Source organism: Anomaloglossus baeobatrachus, chromosome 9, assembly GCF_048569485.1.
Source record: "Anomaloglossus baeobatrachus isolate aAnoBae1 chromosome 9, aAnoBae1.hap1, whole genome shotgun sequence".
Classification (NCBI taxonomy): domain Eukaryota; kingdom Metazoa; phylum Chordata; class Amphibia; order Anura; family Aromobatidae; genus Anomaloglossus; species Anomaloglossus baeobatrachus.
The window spans coordinates 166,410,323-166,426,672 of record NC_134361.1 but is presented as its reverse complement, the minus strand read 5'-3'; the positions used below and the strand labels follow the sequence as shown (position 1 = coordinate 166,426,672).

At 45.0% G+C, this 16,350-nt stretch overlaps 3 non-coding genes across 3 annotated transcripts; all 3 read right to left on the bottom strand.

Moving 5' to 3' along the window:
- Window positions 1–1,139: 1,139 nt before the first annotated feature.
- Window positions 1,140–1,246, bottom strand: LOC142253797 (U6 spliceosomal RNA). Its single transcript, XR_012726831.1, has one exon. It is a non-coding gene; the product is annotated as a U6 spliceosomal RNA (small nuclear RNA).
- Window positions 1,247–5,321: 4,075 nt separating this feature from the next.
- Window positions 5,322–5,425, bottom strand: LOC142253815 (U6 spliceosomal RNA). Its single transcript, XR_012726847.1, has one exon. It is a non-coding gene; the product is annotated as a U6 spliceosomal RNA (small nuclear RNA).
- Window positions 5,426–10,505: 5,080 nt separating this feature from the next.
- LOC142253795 (U6 spliceosomal RNA) lies at window positions 10,506–10,612 on the bottom strand. Its single transcript, XR_012726830.1, has one exon. It is a non-coding gene; the product is annotated as a U6 spliceosomal RNA (small nuclear RNA).
- Between the last annotated feature and the right edge of the window lie 5,738 nt (window positions 10,613–16,350).

The following is a 16,350-nucleotide window of genomic DNA, read 5'->3' as shown; positions in this document are numbered from 1 at the left end:
AATCAATCACCCCCATTATTAACCCGATAAGTAAAAAGAAAAAACACACACAAATAGTTTATTTGAAAAAACCCCACTCTCCAACTCTTTCCCTGGTTGACCAATATATTTAAAATAAAAACCCAGGCAGGTCTGACGTAGTCCAGGGAATCTGACATAGTCCAGGGAATCCGATGTAGTGCAAGTGCACAACCTTGTACAAAAACGTGTTTTCCTGCAAAAAGATGCAGAAGTGGAGCTGCACAAAATACTTTACGTGTGCACATAGCCTAAATTGTAATAAAACACATATCTACCCCCAGTTTTATCAGTAAAAAGTCAGCTCAGGGCACAAAAAATAAGCCTTCCCATAGTCCCAGATCCCCAAAAAATAAAAACATTACGGTCCTGTAAAATATCGCGAAAAGGTAAATTTATTTGTTGTTTACATATTTCTGAATTTTTTTTGACCATTTAAATAAAAAAAAAAAAATTATACATATTTGGTATCTAAGAACTCGTACTGACCTGGGCAATCATGCTGCGAAGTCTGATTTACCATATGGTGAACATGGAAAGTAAAAAACCCCAAAACAATGCGGACTTTCACTTTGTTAGCAATTTCACCGAACTTGGAATTTTTTTTTACCATTTTCCACTACTTTATAAAATAAAAAAAAAAAATAAAATCAAAGATGTCAGTCACGGGCAGCACGGTGGCTCAGTGGTTAGCACTGCAGTCTTGCAGCACTGGGGTCCTGGGTTCAAAACCCACCAAGGACTCTATCTGCAATGAGTTTGTATGTTCTCCCTGTGTTTGCGTGGGTTTCCTCTGGGTACTCCGGTTTCCTCCCACACTCCAAAGACATACAGATAGGGACTCTAGATTGTGAGCCCCAATGGGGACAGTGTTCCTGATGTATGTAAAGTACTGTGGAATTAATAGCGCTATATAAAGAATAAAATTATAAATTAATAGTATTAAGGTCAACTTTTCTATCAAAAAACAAGGCCAAACATAGCTATATTGTCGAAAAAATAAAAAAACGTTATGGCTTTTGGAATAAGAAGGAGAGGAAAAGCGAAAAAACGTAAGGGGTTAACAAGGCCAGAAATGTTGGGAGATGAGGGTAACAAAAACTTGGGGTTGAGAAATGCGTGAAAATGTGGAACGCTTCACGATTATACGTGTCATCCTTGCGCAGGGGCCATGCTAATCTTCTCTGTATCGTTCCAATTTCAGCATATGTGCTGCCGAAGCTAGCACAAACTGCCATCCGACGTGCCCGCTATATATAGTCCTATAAAAGTAAATATTTTAACTTAGGGAGATTATTTTTAAAATCAGTTAATTCTGAAAGGTTTTAGGTAGCACTCTATGAATGTTGCAGTTAAAGTGTAATAAATGTAATCAGGGAAAAAATAGGTAATAATTTGTCACTAATTAATATGCTAATGAGATCCGCGCCGCCGCACAAGATCCTGGGAGAACATGGGGCCTATTTCCTACTGTACAACGGGCATTACTATTGTACAGGGCCACACGGGGGAATTACTAAGGTACATGGGGCATTACTACTGCACGCACAGGGGGCATTCCAATTTTACAGGGGCTCACAAGAGGCATTACTACTGTAAAGGAGGTATTAGTATTGTACAGAGGCTCCTCACAGGGGGCAATACTACTGTACGAGGGGGCATTATTTTTGTACATGGGGGTGACAGTTGGGCAATACTACTGTACAGGGGGGCATTATTACTGTAGTGGGGCTCACAGGGGAAATTACTACTGCACAACGGAGCATTACTACTGTACATGGGGTCAAAGGTGGGCATTACTACTGATCTTGGGGGCATTGCTATTCTACAGGGGGCATTACTACTGTCCAGGGGGCATAACTACAGTACAGGGGGCATTACTACTGTACAGGGGGCATTGCTACTGTACAGGGGGCATTACTACTGTACAGGGGGCATTACTACTGTGCAGGGGGCATAACTACTGTACAGGGGGCATTACTACTGTGCAGGGGGCATTACTACTGTACAGGGGGCATTACTACTGTACATGGGGTCACAAGTGGGCATTACTACTGATCATGGGGCATTACTACTGCACAAGGGGGCACTACTGTTGTACAGGGGGCATTACTATTGTGAATGAGGGCATTACTGCTGTACATGGGGGCATTACTAGTGTACAGGAGCTCACAGAGAGCATTACTACTGTACAATGGGACATTACTGCTGTACAGGGGCATTATAATTGTACAGGGGCTCACAGAGGGCATTATTACTGCACAGTAGGCATTACTCATGTACTGGGGAACACAGGGGGCATTACTACTGTACAACAGGTCATTACTACTGTAGAGGGGCTCATTGATAAGCATTACTTTTGTACATGGGGCTACTAATACTATACAGTGGCTCACAGGGGACAGTCTCTTGTTTTTATTTCTCTCTGTTTATCTTTCTCAGGTTCCCATTTGTGGACTATGGCGGATTCCTTGGACTACGGTGGTCCTGCTATTTTTTTTTGTTTGTTTTAATAAAGTAGTGAATGATGGAAAGTGTTTATTTTAATAAATCATTTTGTTAAATTGTGTATGTTGTCTTTTTTTATTACTGGGTTATTAATAGGGGTGCCTGATAGACGCCTCTCCATTACTATCCCATGGGCTTGCTGCCAGCTGACATTACACAGCTGACATCAACCCCAGCTACCATTACTCCGATTGCCACTGCACCATGGCAATCAGGAAGAGGCGGACAAAGCGTCAGAATTAGAGCATCTAGTGTGATGCTCCACTTCTCCCGCAGCTGCAGGCTGCTAGTTTTAGGCTTGGACGAGCCAATAACCATGGACCTTCCCAGCCTATCAGGCCCTATCTGTCTGCTTTTCCTTGGCTGGTTACCAAACATAGCAGGGAACCCATGCAAGTTTTTTAATTAACGACGGTAATTTATTTATTTATTTATTTAACCCCGTCACTAGTACGCCATTGGTCGTGTCCCTGCGGTTACCATGGGCTCCGGCGGATCTGATCAGCAGACGTGCGTGTGTTAACTCTTTCGATCACACTGTCAAACTCTGCTCCCGCCACCGTCGGTGGCCCCGTGATGCGATCACGGGGCGCCGTTGTATTTCCATGACAGCTCGGGGTCAGATTATTACTCCTGATGCTGTCATGAATCACTTCCTGTGAGAGTCAACAGAATGCCAGCACTCTCAGGAGACCAGGATTTCTCCTGATCAGAGCGATGCTGCAGCATCGCTCTGAACAGGAAAAGCCATTGCAGTGTACAGTCATAAAGTCCTCTAGGGCAACTAGTAAAATCAGTAAAAAAAAATTAAAGAAATAAATAATTATGTAAAATATGAAAAAATAAAAGCTAAAGCTCAAATCACCCCCCTTTTGCCTCATTGAAAGCAAAACAATTGAAAAACTAAAAAACAAAACAAAAAATTGAGACGTCCCTGAGGTAACCAGGTGTCACAAAACAAGGTAACATCACTGCAACAGCTCGGGTCCTACATAACTGTGCCAGTCAGTACACACACACCAGCACCCCAGGACACATACACTCCAAAACCAGGGCGGGAGACTCCCATAGAACCAGGTGACAGGGCTGGGCACTGTGAGCTAACAGGCAGCCAACTGGGTAGGGAGAGATCAGACCTGGGGGAGGAGTGGATGGCCTGGGGAGAGTGGGAGAAGTCAGTTAGCGGGCTGGAGAGACTGAAAGTGAGCAGTCACAAGGAGGAGAATGAGTTGTCAGTAAAGGTGTCAAGACAAAGGAATCTTGAGACACAGTGAAAGTAGCAAAGACCCCGCCAAGACCTGAGTAGAAACAGCGGCCACTCAGGGGAGAAAGTATCTGGAGAACGAGAGGTCAAGCTCCAGGTACAGTGGAATGCTGCGGGAGTGGAAATCCAGGGCTCCTAGTACTTTGCACGCACGGGGTGCAGATCCGAGAACAGACCAGGACTTCAAGCCATCTATTCTCTGCCAGGTGGATGGGTTTCCAGGACTCATCTGCCACCATTAACATCCGAGGCATAAGCAGCAAAGGGAGGACCGGGACATATTCCCTTAAATAGTCCAAACTGCCTTCGGCAGGACCCAGACACCAGGAGGACCTCCAAGTGCTCCACGCCAGGGAGGACCCACACACACACACACACAAGTGCATCGGTGGGCGAGTGGCACCAGGTCAGCTGGCACAGGGACACAGGACTCGGACGCACCTGGGATCCAGCACCTCCCCAGATTCCGAACCCAGCTGTAAGTAAAGCGACCAAACTGCACTCCCCTGTCTGGACTGAGGTATTTCACTGCACCTCCACATTAACCCCTACCTACCCCTGGGGAAAAGCCCTGCTCACGTAGGGCTTCACCATCTACGCTGCCCCATCCATCACCCCCAGGGAAGACCGGCAGATGACATCCCTGGCCGCGCACCGCGTGTGGCGTAGTCGGACTATTTTTATTATTTTTCCCATTTTATTTAAAAACTGATCGACGTGCCCCTGGATCTGGGATCCCTCGAGCCACGGATTGCCCGGATCCGAGCAGCTCGGATGCCCCGGGGTGCGACAATACACATATTTGGTATTGCTGAGTTCAGAAATGCCTGGGCTATAAAAATATAAAAGCAATTAATCTGATTAGTACAAGGTGTAGCGAGAAAAAATATTCCAGATGACAAAATGATGGTTTTTGGTCATCGCAACATGGCACTAAAATGCAATAACAGGCGATCAAATCATCATATACAAATATGGTATAATTAAAAACATCAGCTCAAAACGCAAAAAAAAAAGCCGTCACTGAGCCCCAGATCCCGAACAATGAGAATGCTACAGGTCTCCGAACATGGCGACAAGGCGCTATTCTTTTTTTGGACAAACTTCTGCTTTTTCTTCACCCTTTAGATAAAAGTAAAAGTATACATGTTTTGTATCTACGAACTCGCACCGGCCTGAGGCATCATAATGCCGGGTCACTTTTACCAAATTGTAAACGTGGTGACAGAAAAAAAGAAAAAAAAAACCCTACATTGTGGAATTTCATTTTTAAATTACAATTTCTCCACTTTTGGATTTTTTTCCCCCATTTTCCAGTACATTATATGGAAAAAATGAGTGATGTCATTCAAAAGTACAACACACGGCCCTCACGTGGAAAAATCAATACGTTAGGGCTTTTGGAAGAAGAGGACGAAAAACGAAAAGGAAATAAAGCAAAATGGCCATGGCTTGAAGGGGTTAACAAGGCCAGAAATGATCTTATCTCAAAAACTGACGAAAAAAAGTACATTTGGGTTAATAAATGCGTCAAAATATGGAACGCTTCACGAATTTGCGTGTCATCCTTGCGCAGGGGCCATGCTGATATTCTTTGTATCGTACCAAGTTTAGTAAATGTGCTGCCAAAAGCAAAGTATATGTGCTGCCAAAGCAAGTTCAAACTGATATTGGACCTGACCGCTATATATAGGCCTAAAAAATGGGAAATTTTAACTTATGGACATCATTTTATTTATTTTTTTAATTTATTTATTTTTTTACAGTAAATTCTGAAAGATTTTAGGTAATATCCTATTAATGAAGAAATCAAACTGTAAAAAAGCTAATTAGGGAAAAAATAAGAGATAAGGTGCAATAATTCAATATGCAAATTAGATCCACACTGCAGAGCATGCTGGGAGGAAGTGAGGGGGCAGCTTTTGCCTGTGATAGATGTTGTAGTATAAGTGGGAAACAAAGAGGGACATTACTACTGTGTTGGGGGATGGAAGGGGATATTACATTTGTATAGGGGCACAGAGAGGTAATTTTTACTTTGTAGGAGCACAAAGGACAAACAATACCAATTAATGTGGCTGAAAAAAGGGCCATTATTATTGTGTGGGTAAACATTCGGGGACATTACAACAGTATTGGGGACTAAAGGGGGCACATAGGGTGTAGTATAATTGTACAGCCCTAAGAGAAGAACTATTATTGTGTAGGGCACACACAGGGCATTTTTACTGTGTAGGAACACAAAAGCGAAACAATTCCAAGTTGACTGTGTTCAAAAAGGGACATTGCTATTGTGTAGGAACATGAAAAGGGGCACGAGTACATTTTGGGGGACATAGAAGGTATACAACTGCATATAAGTGACGTTCCTGACATTACCATTCATCAGAATTGCCGGGTTTCGCTGTGCGCGGCAAGAGGCGAGAGCGGCTGCTTCTCAAATTCTATGGAGTCTCGTTCTGAGCCTCATTCTGAGCCTTATTCTGAGCCTTCATAGTCTTTTATTGTGGAGAAACGTCCTGGGAAGCACTGGACTATGTCAGACTTTGGTGGGAACTTTGCATTTTAATAAATTGGTGAACAAAGGACTGTGTCTTGTTTTTATTTCTCTATGTTTATGTTTTCAGGCTTCCATTTGTGGAATATTGCAGATTCCTTGGACTACGGTGGTCCTGCTGTTTTTTTTTCTTTAGTAAAGTATTGAATGATGGAAAGTGTTTATTTTAATAAAGTATTTTTTACGTGTGTATCATTTTTTATTACTGGGTTCGTAATGGCGATGTCTGATAGATACTTTTCCATTACGAATCCCTGGGTTTGATGCCAGCTAACACTACACAGGTGCCATTAACCCTAACTACCATTACCCTGATTGCCACCACACCAGGGAAGAACCATGCAAAGCGCTAGAATTGGCGCATCTAATGTGATGCGCCTCTTCTGGGGTGGTTGAGTGCTGCTATTTTTCGTCTGGGAAGGCCCATGGTTATTGGCCTGTACCGCACCAGGGTAATCAGGAAGAGCTGAGGCAAAGAGTGAGAACTAGTGCATCTAATGTGATGTGCCGCTTCTGGGGTGGCTGCGGGCTGTTACTTTTAGTCTAAGAAGGAGCCAATAATCATGGGCCTTTCCAGCCTCATAATAACAGCCTCCAGCTGTCTGCTTTGCCCTTGCTGGTTATCAAAAATAAGGGGCACCCCACGCTGTTTTTTTCCCCCATTTATTTATTTAATCATAAAAAGTTGTCCAATAAGCTCCACAGGTTACAATTTTATTATTATACTAGCTGTACTACCCGGCTTCGCCCGTGTTAATAACTGCTGTTAACAAAATAGAATGCATTAACAAAAATGTATTCTGCAAACACAAACAACAAAACAAATAGATAGAAATATAATTATTAAAAGGCAAAAACTAAGCTAATAGAAGCATTTCAGAACATATATTTCAACACCACAGATATTCCACACAGATTTAACTAAATTAGCTAAGTAATGTGCTCCGTCTGTCTCTTTCCAGATCTGTCTCTTTCCCCGTCTGTCTCTTTCCCGTCTGTCTCTGTCTGTCTCTTTCCAGGTCTGTCTCTTTCCAGGTCTGTCTCTTTCCTGGTCTGTCTCTTTCCAGGTCTGTCTCTTTCCAGGTCTGCCTCTTTCCAGGTCTGCCTCTTTCCTCGCTGCCTGTCTCTGTCTCTTTCTTTGTCTGTCTCTATCTCTCTGCTTCTTTCCCCATCTGTCTCTTTCCAGGTCTGTTTCTTACCCCGTCTGTCTCCCCGTCTCTTTGTCTGTGTCTTTTCCTGTCTGTCTCTTTCCCTGTCTGCCTGTCTTTGTCTGTCTCTATTTCTCTGTCTCTTTCCCCATCTGTCTCTATCAAGGTCTGTGTCTTTCTCCATCTATCTTTGTCTGTCTCTCTGGCTGTCTTCTCCTTCCCTGTCTTCCTGTCTCTGTACCTGTCTGCATATCTGCCTGTCTCTTTCCAGGTCTGTCTCTTTCCAGGTCTGTCTCTTTCCAGGTCTGTCTCTCCTTTTCCCCGTCTGTCTCTGTCTGTCTCTTTCACCGTTTGTCTCTGTCTGTCTCTTTCCCTGTCTGTCTCTATCTCTCTGTCTCTTTCCCTGTCTGTATCTGTCTGATTCTCTCTCTGTCTGTCTCTCTCTATCCATCTCCCCACTGACATCTTATTATCTCACATATACGCTTCTTATACTATGAATGTCTTTTGTTCCTGTAGCAACCACTCAAACCTGCTACTAATAACCTGAAGTTCCAGGCTCCATTTACTTTAATGAAGGCATGTTTTTCAGAGAGTAACTGTAAAGCGCGGGGTTAGATTTTCCTGTCAAAACATAGTCTACGACGTTCCCTGGGTCACATGAGGTGTCTGTGCAAAATGTTGTGATTGTAAATGCGACGGTGCGGATACACTTTTCGTTTCACTTTTTCCCCATTATGTAGATAAGGGCAAAATTGATTGGTAAATTGGAACGCGCGGGGTTAAAATTTCGCCTCACAACATAGCCTATGACGCTCTCGGGGTCCAGACGTGTGAGTGTTCAAAATTTTATGACTGTAGCTGCGACGGTGCAGATGCCAATCACGGACATACACACACACATACATACACACATTCAGCTTTATATATTAGATGTCTGGAGGTTGTGCAATTATATGTTTATTTGTCCGTGTACTGTCTTTTCTATATCTATTATCTATCTCTATAGCAATTGCTGTCCAAAAACACCAGAAAAACGTATCGGAAACGGGGTTTTTTCTGCTGCGTTTTTCCTGCCAAGAGATGCAGAAATGGTGCAGAAATGACTGCACCAAATACTAATGTGTGCACATACCCCAGGGTTCCCATGACTAGTGTTTGTTGAGTTTTTGACACTGCAGAATTTCTGCACCAATTCAGTACCTTAGTTTATTTGCGCTTTTGCCTTGCATTTTTATTACATGTGTTTTGATGCAGTTTTGACGTGTTTTTGTCTTAATAATACAGTTTGTTGAAATAAAGACAGCAGAGAAAACAGAATTTTGTCAAAAGCAAAGAATTCAACATCTAAAAATACACAAAAACACATGTACAAATATAAAATAAAAATATAAAAGATAAAGCTAGATAGATGATAGAAATATTTTAGACAAAATAGATTGCTATCCTACAGATATATAATGTCACAACCCCCCTACATATTATACATTTGCACCATTTAGAGCCTTTCACGTGGCACTAAACAATGTTTTTAGTCTTGTTTAACCTAATAAATAAATAAATAATTTTAAAATATTACGTGGGATTCCCCCTATTTTTGATAATCAGTCAAGGTAAAGCAGAAAGCAGGGGGCTGATATTATCAGGCTGCGAAGGCCCATAGTTATTTGGCCCTTCCCAACCTAAAAATAGCAGCCCGCAGCCACTCCAGAATTTCTGCACCACATTAGATGCGCCAATTCTGGAGCTTTGCTTGACTCTTCTCGATTGCCCTGGTGCGGTGGCTATCAGGGTAATATATTTTTGGGGTTGATGTCAGCTTTGTAATGTCAGCTGTCATCAAGTCTAGGAGTTATTAATGAAGAGACGTCAATCAATCACCCCCATTATTAACCCGATAAGTAAAAAGAAAAAACACACACAAATAGTTTATTTGAAAAAACCCCACTCTCCAACTCTTTCCCTGGTTGACCAATATATTTAAAATAAAAACCCAGGCAGGTCTGACGTAGTCCAGGGAATCTGACATAGTCCAGGGAATCCGATGTAGTGCAAGTGCACAACCTTGTACAAAAACGTGTTTTCCTGCAAAAAGATGCAGAAGTGGAGCTGCACAAAATACTTTACGTGTGCACATAGCCTAAATTGTAATAAAACACATATCTACCCCCAGTTTTATCAGTAAAAAGTCAGCTCAGGGCACAAAAAATAAGCCTTCCCATAGTCCCAGATCCCCAAAAAATAAAAACATTACGGTCCTGTAAAATATCGCGAAAAGGTAAATTTATTTGTTGTTTACATATTTCTGAATTTTTTTTGACCATTTAAATAAAAAAAAAAAAATTATACATATTTGGTATCTAAGAACTCGTACTGACCTGGGCAATCATGCTGCGAAGTCTGATTTACCATATGGTGAACATGGAAAGTAAAAAACCCCAAAACAATGCGGACTTTCACTTTGTTAGCAATTTCACCGAACTTGGAATTTTTTTTTACCATTTTCCACTACTTTATAAAATAAAAAAAAAAAATAAAATCAAAGATGTCAGTCACGGGCAGCACGGTGGCTCAGTGGTTAGCACTGCAGTCTTGCAGCACTGGGGTCCTGGGTTCAAAACCCACCAAGGACTCTATCTGCAAGGTGTTTGTATGTTCTCCCTGTGTTTGCGTGGGTTTCCTCTGGGTACTCCAGTTTCCTCCCACACTCCAAAGACATACAGATAGGGACTCTAGATTGTGAGCCCCAATGGGGACAGTGTTCCTGGTGTATGTGAAGTACTGTGGAATTAATAGCGCTATATAAAGAATAAAATTATAAATTAATAGTATTAAGGTCAACTTTTCTATCAAAAAACAAGGCCAAACATAGCTATATTGTCGAAAAAATAAAAAAACGTTATGGCTTTTGGAATAAGAAGGAGAGGAAAAGCGAAAAAACGTAAGGGGTTAACAAGGCCAGAAATGTTGGGAGATGAGGGTAACAAAAACTTGGGGTTGAGAAATGCGTGAAAATGTGGAACGCTTCACGATTATACGTGTCATCCTTGCGCAGGGGCCATGCTAATCTTCTCTGTATCGTTCCAATTTCAGCATATGTGCTGCCGAAGCTAGCACAAACTGCCATCCGACGTGCCTGCTATATATAGTCCTATAAAAGTAAATATTTTAACTTAGGGAGATTATTTTTAAAATCAGTTAATTCTGAAAGGTTTTAGGTAGCACTCTATGAATGTTTCAGTTAAAGTGTAATAAATGTAATCAGGGAAAAAATAGGTAATAATTTGTCACTAATTAATATGCTAATGAGATCCGCGCCGCCGCACAAGATCCTGGGAGAACATGGGGCCTATTTCCTACTGTACAACGGGCATTACTATTGTACAGGGCCACACGGGGGAATTACTAAGGTACATGGGGCATTACTACTGCACGCACAGGGGGCATTCCAATTTTACAGGGGCTCACAAGAGGCATTACTACTGTAAAGGAGGTATTAGTATTGTACAGAGGCTCCTCACAGGGGGCAATACTACTGTACGAGGGGGCATTATTTTTGTACATGGGGGTGACAGTTGGGCAATACTACTGTACAGGGGGGCATTATTACTGTAGTGGGGCTCACAGGGGAAATTACTACTGCACAACGGAGCATTACTACTGTACATGGGGTCAAAGGTGGGCATTACTACTGATCTTGGGGGCATTGCTATTCTACAGGGGGCATTACTACTGTCCAGGGGGCATAACTACAGTACAGGGGGCATTACTACTGTACAGGGGGCATTGCTACTGTACAGGGGGCATTACTACTGTACAGGGGGCATTACTACTGTGCAGGGGGCATAACTACTGTACAGGGGGCATTACTACTGTGCAGGGGGCATTACTACTGTACAGGGGGCATTACTACTGTACATGGGGTCACAAGTGGGCATTACTACTGATCATGGGGCATTACTACTGCACAAGGGGGCACTACTATTGTACAGGGGGCATTACTATTGTGAATGAGGGCATTACTGCTGTACATGGGGGCATTACTAGTGTACAGGAGCTCACAGAGAGCATTACTACTGTACAATGGGACATTACTGCTGTACAGGGGCATTATAATTGTACAGGGGCTTACAGAGGGCATTATTACTGTACAGGAGGCATTACTCATGTACTGGGGAACACAGGGGGCATTACTACTGTACATCAGGTCATTACTACTGTAGAGGGGCTCATTGATAAGCATTACTTTTGTACATGGGGCTACTAATACTATACAGTGGCTCACAGGGGACAGTCTCTTGTTTTTATTTTCTCTCTGTTTATCTTTCTCAGGTTCCCATTTGTGGACTATGGCGGATTCCTTGGACTACGGCGGTCCTGCTTTTTTTTTGTTTGTTTTAATAAAGTAGTGAATGATGGAAAGTGTTCATTTTAATAAATCATTTTGTTAAATTGTGTATGTTGTCTTTTTTATTTACTGGGTTATTAATAGGGGTACCTGATAGACGCCTCTCCATTACTATCCCAAGGGCTTGCTGCCAGCTGACATTACACAGCTGACGTCAACCCCAGCTACCATTACTCCGATTGCCACTGCACCATGGCAATCAGGAAGAGGCAGACAAAGCGTCAGAATTAGAGCATCTAGTGTGATGCTCCACTTCTCCCGCAGCTGCAGGCTGCTAGTTTTAGGCTTGGACGAGCCAATAACCATGGACCTTCCCAGCCTATCAGGCCCTATCTGTCTGCTTTTCCTTGGCTGGTTACCAAACATAGCAGGGAACCCATGCAAGTTTTTTAATTAACGACGGTAATTTATTTATTTATTTATTTATTTAACTCCGTCACTAGTACGCCATTGGTCGTGTCCCTGCGGTTACCATGGGCTCCGGCGGATCTGATCAGCAGACGTGCGTGTGTTAACTCTTTAGATCACACTGTCAAACTCTGCTCCCGCCACCGTCGGTGGCCCCGTGATGCGATCACGGGGCGCCGTTGTATTTCCATGACAGCTCGAGGTCAGATTATTACTCCTGATGCTGTCATGAATCACTTCCTGTGAGAGTCAACAGAGCGCCAGCACTCTCAGGAGACCAGCATTTCTCCTGATCAGAGCGATGCTGCAGCATCGCTCTGAACAGGAAAAGCCATCGCAGTGTACAGTCATAAAGTCCTCTAGGGCAACTAATAAAATCAGTAAAAAAAATTAAAGAAATAAATAATTTTGTAAAATATGAAAAAATAAAAGCTAAAGCTCAAATCACCCCCCTTTTGCCTCATTGAAAGCAAAACAATTGAAAAACTAAAAAACAAAACAAAAAATTGAGACGTCCCTGAGGTAACCAGGTGTCACAAAACAAGGTAACATCACTGCAACAGCTCGGGTCCTACATAACTGTGCCAGTCAGTACACACACACCAGCACACCAGGACACATACACTCCAAAACCAGGGCGGGAGACTCCCATAGAACCAGGTGACAGGGCTGGGCACTGTGAGCTAACAGGCAGCCAACTGGGTAGGGAGAGATCAGACCTGGGGGAGGAGTGGATGGCCTGGGGAGTGTGGGAGAAGTCAGTTAGCGGGCTGGAGAGACTGAAAGTGAGCAGTCGCAAGGAGGAGAATGAGTTGTCAGTAAAGGTGTCAAGACAGACAAAGGAATCTTGAAACACAGTGAAAGTAGCAAAGACCCCGCCAAGACCTGAGTAGAAACAGCAGCCACTCAGGGGAGAAAGTATCTGGAGAACGAGAGGTCAAGCTCCAGGGACAGTGGAATGCTGTGGGAGTGGAAATCCAGGGCTCCTAGTACTTTGCACGCACGGGGTGCAGATCCGAGAACAGACCGGGACTTCAAGCCGTCTATTAACTCTGCCAGGTGGGTGGGTTTCCAGGACTCATCTGCCACCATTAACATCCGAGGCATAAGCAGCAAAGGGAGGACCGGGACATATTCCCTTAAATAGTCCAAACTGCCTGCGGCAGGACCCAGACACCAGGAGGACCTCCAAGTGCTCCATGCCAGGGAGGACCCACACACACACACACAAGTGCATCGGTGGGCGAGTGGCACCAGGTCAGCTGGCACAGGGACACAGGACTCGGGCGCACCTGGGATCCAGCACGTCCCCAGATTCCGAACCCAGCTGTAAGTAAAGCGACCAAACTGCACTCCCCTGTCTGGACTGAGGTATTTCACTGCACTTCCACATTAACCCCTACCTACCCCTGGGGAAAAGCCCTGCTCACGTAGGGCTTCACCATCCACGCTGCCCCATCCATCACCCCCAGGGAAGACCGGCAGATGACATCCCTGGCCGCGCACCGCGTGTGGCGTAGTCGGACTATTTTTATTATTTTTCCCATTTTATTTAAAAACTGATCGACGTGCCCCTGGATCTGGGACCCCTCGAGCCACGGATTGCCCGGATCCGAGCAGCTCGGCTGCCCCGGGGTGCGACAATACACATATTTGGTATTACTGAGTTCAGAAATGCCTGGGCTATAAAAATATAAAAGCAATTAATCTGATTAGTACAAGGTGTAGCGAGAAAAAATATTCCAGATGACAAAGAAGGGAATTTTGTTACTTACCGTAAATTCCTTTTCTTCTAGCTCCTATTGGGAGACCCAGACGATTGGGTGTATAGCACTGCCTCCGGAGGCCACACAAAGCATTACACTAAAAAGTGTAAGGCCCCTCCCCTTCTGGCTATACACCCCCAGTGGGATCACTGGCTCACCAGTTTTAGTGCAAAAGCAAGAAGGAGGAAAGCCAATAACTGGTTTAAACAAATTCACTCCGAAGTAACGTCGGAGAACTGAAAACCGTTCAACATGAACAACATGTGTACCCGAAAAACAACCAAAAATCCCGAAGGACAACAGGGCGGGTGCTGGGTCTCCCAATAGGAGCTAGAAGAAAAGGAATTTACGGTAAGTAACAAAATTCCCTTCTTCTTCGGCGCTCCATTGGGAGACCCAGACGATTGGGACGTCCAAAAGCTGTCCCTGGGTGGGTAAAGAAATACCTCATGTTAGAGCTGCAAAGACAGCCCTCCCCTACGGGGAGGCAACTGCCGCCTGCAGGACTTTTCTACCTAGGCTGGCGTCCGCCGAAGCATAGGTATGCACCTGATAATGTTTGGTGAAAGTGTGCAGACTCGACCAGGTAGCTGCCTGGCACACCTGTTGAGCCGTAGCCTGGTGTCATAATGCCCAGGACGCACCCACGGCTCTGGCAGAATGGGCCTTCAGCCCTGATGGAACCGGAAGCCCAGCAGAACGGTAGGCTTCAAGAATTGGTTCTTTGATCCATCGAGCCAGGGTGGCTTTTGAAGCCTGCGACCCCTTGCGCTTACCAGCGACAAGGACAAAGAGTGCATCCGAGCGGCGCAGGGGCGCCGTGCGGGAAATGTAGATTCTGAGTGCTCTCACCAGATCCAACAAATGTAGATCCTTTTCATACCGATGAACTGCATGCGGATAAAAGGAAGGCAAGGAGATATCCTGATTAAGGTGAAAAGAGGATACCACCTTAGGGAGAAACTCCTGAATGGGGCGCAGCACTACCTTGTCCTGGTGGAACACCAGGAAAGGAGCCTTGGATGACAGCGCTGCTAGTTCAGACACTCTCCGAAGAGACGTGACCGCTACCAGAAATGCCACTTTCTGTGAGAGTCGAGAAAGTGACACATCCCTCAGGGGCTCGAAAGGCGGCTTCTGGAGAGCAACAATGACCTTGTTTAGATCCCACGGATCTAACGGCCTCCTGTACGGAGGTACGATATGACACACCCCCTGCAGGAACGTGCGCACCTTAGAAAGTCGCGCTAGACGCTTCTGAAAAAACACGGCTAGTGCCGAGACTTGCCCTTTAAGGGAGCCGAGCGACAAGCCCTTTTCCAACCCAGATTGCAGGAAGGAAAGAAAGACAGGCAACGCGAATGGCCAGGGGGATACTCCTTGTGCAGAGCACCAGGATAAGAATATCTTCCACGTTCTGTGGTAGATCTTAGCAGACGTGGGCTTCCTAGCCTGTCTCATGGTGGCAACGACCCCTTGGGATAATCCTGAAGACGCTAGGATCCAGGACTCAATGGCCACACAGTCAGGTTCAGGGCCGCAGAATTCCGATGGAAAAACGGCCCTTGGGACAGTAAGTCTGGTCGGTCTGGTAGTGCCCACGGTTGGCCGACCGTGAGATGCCACAGATCCGGGTACCACGACCTCCTCGGCCAGTCTGGGGCGACGAGTATGACGCGGCCGCAATCGGATCTGATCTTGCGTAACACTCTGGGCAAGAGTGCCAGAGGTGGAAACACATAAGGGAGCCGGAACTGCGACCAATCTTGCACTAAGGCGTCTGCCGCTAGAGCTCTTTGATCGCGAGACCGCGCTATGAAGGTCGGGACCTTGTTGTTGTGCCGAGACGCCATTAGGTCGACGTCCGGCACCCCCCAGCGGCGGCAGATTTCCTGAAACACGTCCGGGTGAAGGGACCATTCCCCTGCGTCCATGCCCTGGTGACTGAGGAAGTCTGCTTCCCAGTTTTCTACGCCCGGGATGTGAACTGCGGATATGGTGGATGCTCTTTCCTCCACCCACATCAGAATCCGCCTGACTTCCTGGAAGGCTTGCCGACTGCGTGTCCCTCCTTGGTGGTTGATGTATGCCACCGCTGTGGAGTTGTCCGACTGAATTCGGATCTGCTTTCCTTCCAGCCACTGCTGGAAGGCTAATAGGGCAAGATACACTGCCCTGATTTCCAGAACATTGATCTGAAGGGTGGACTCCTGCTGAGTCCACGTCCCTTGAGCCCTGTGGTGGAGAAAAACTGCTCCCCACCCTGACAGACT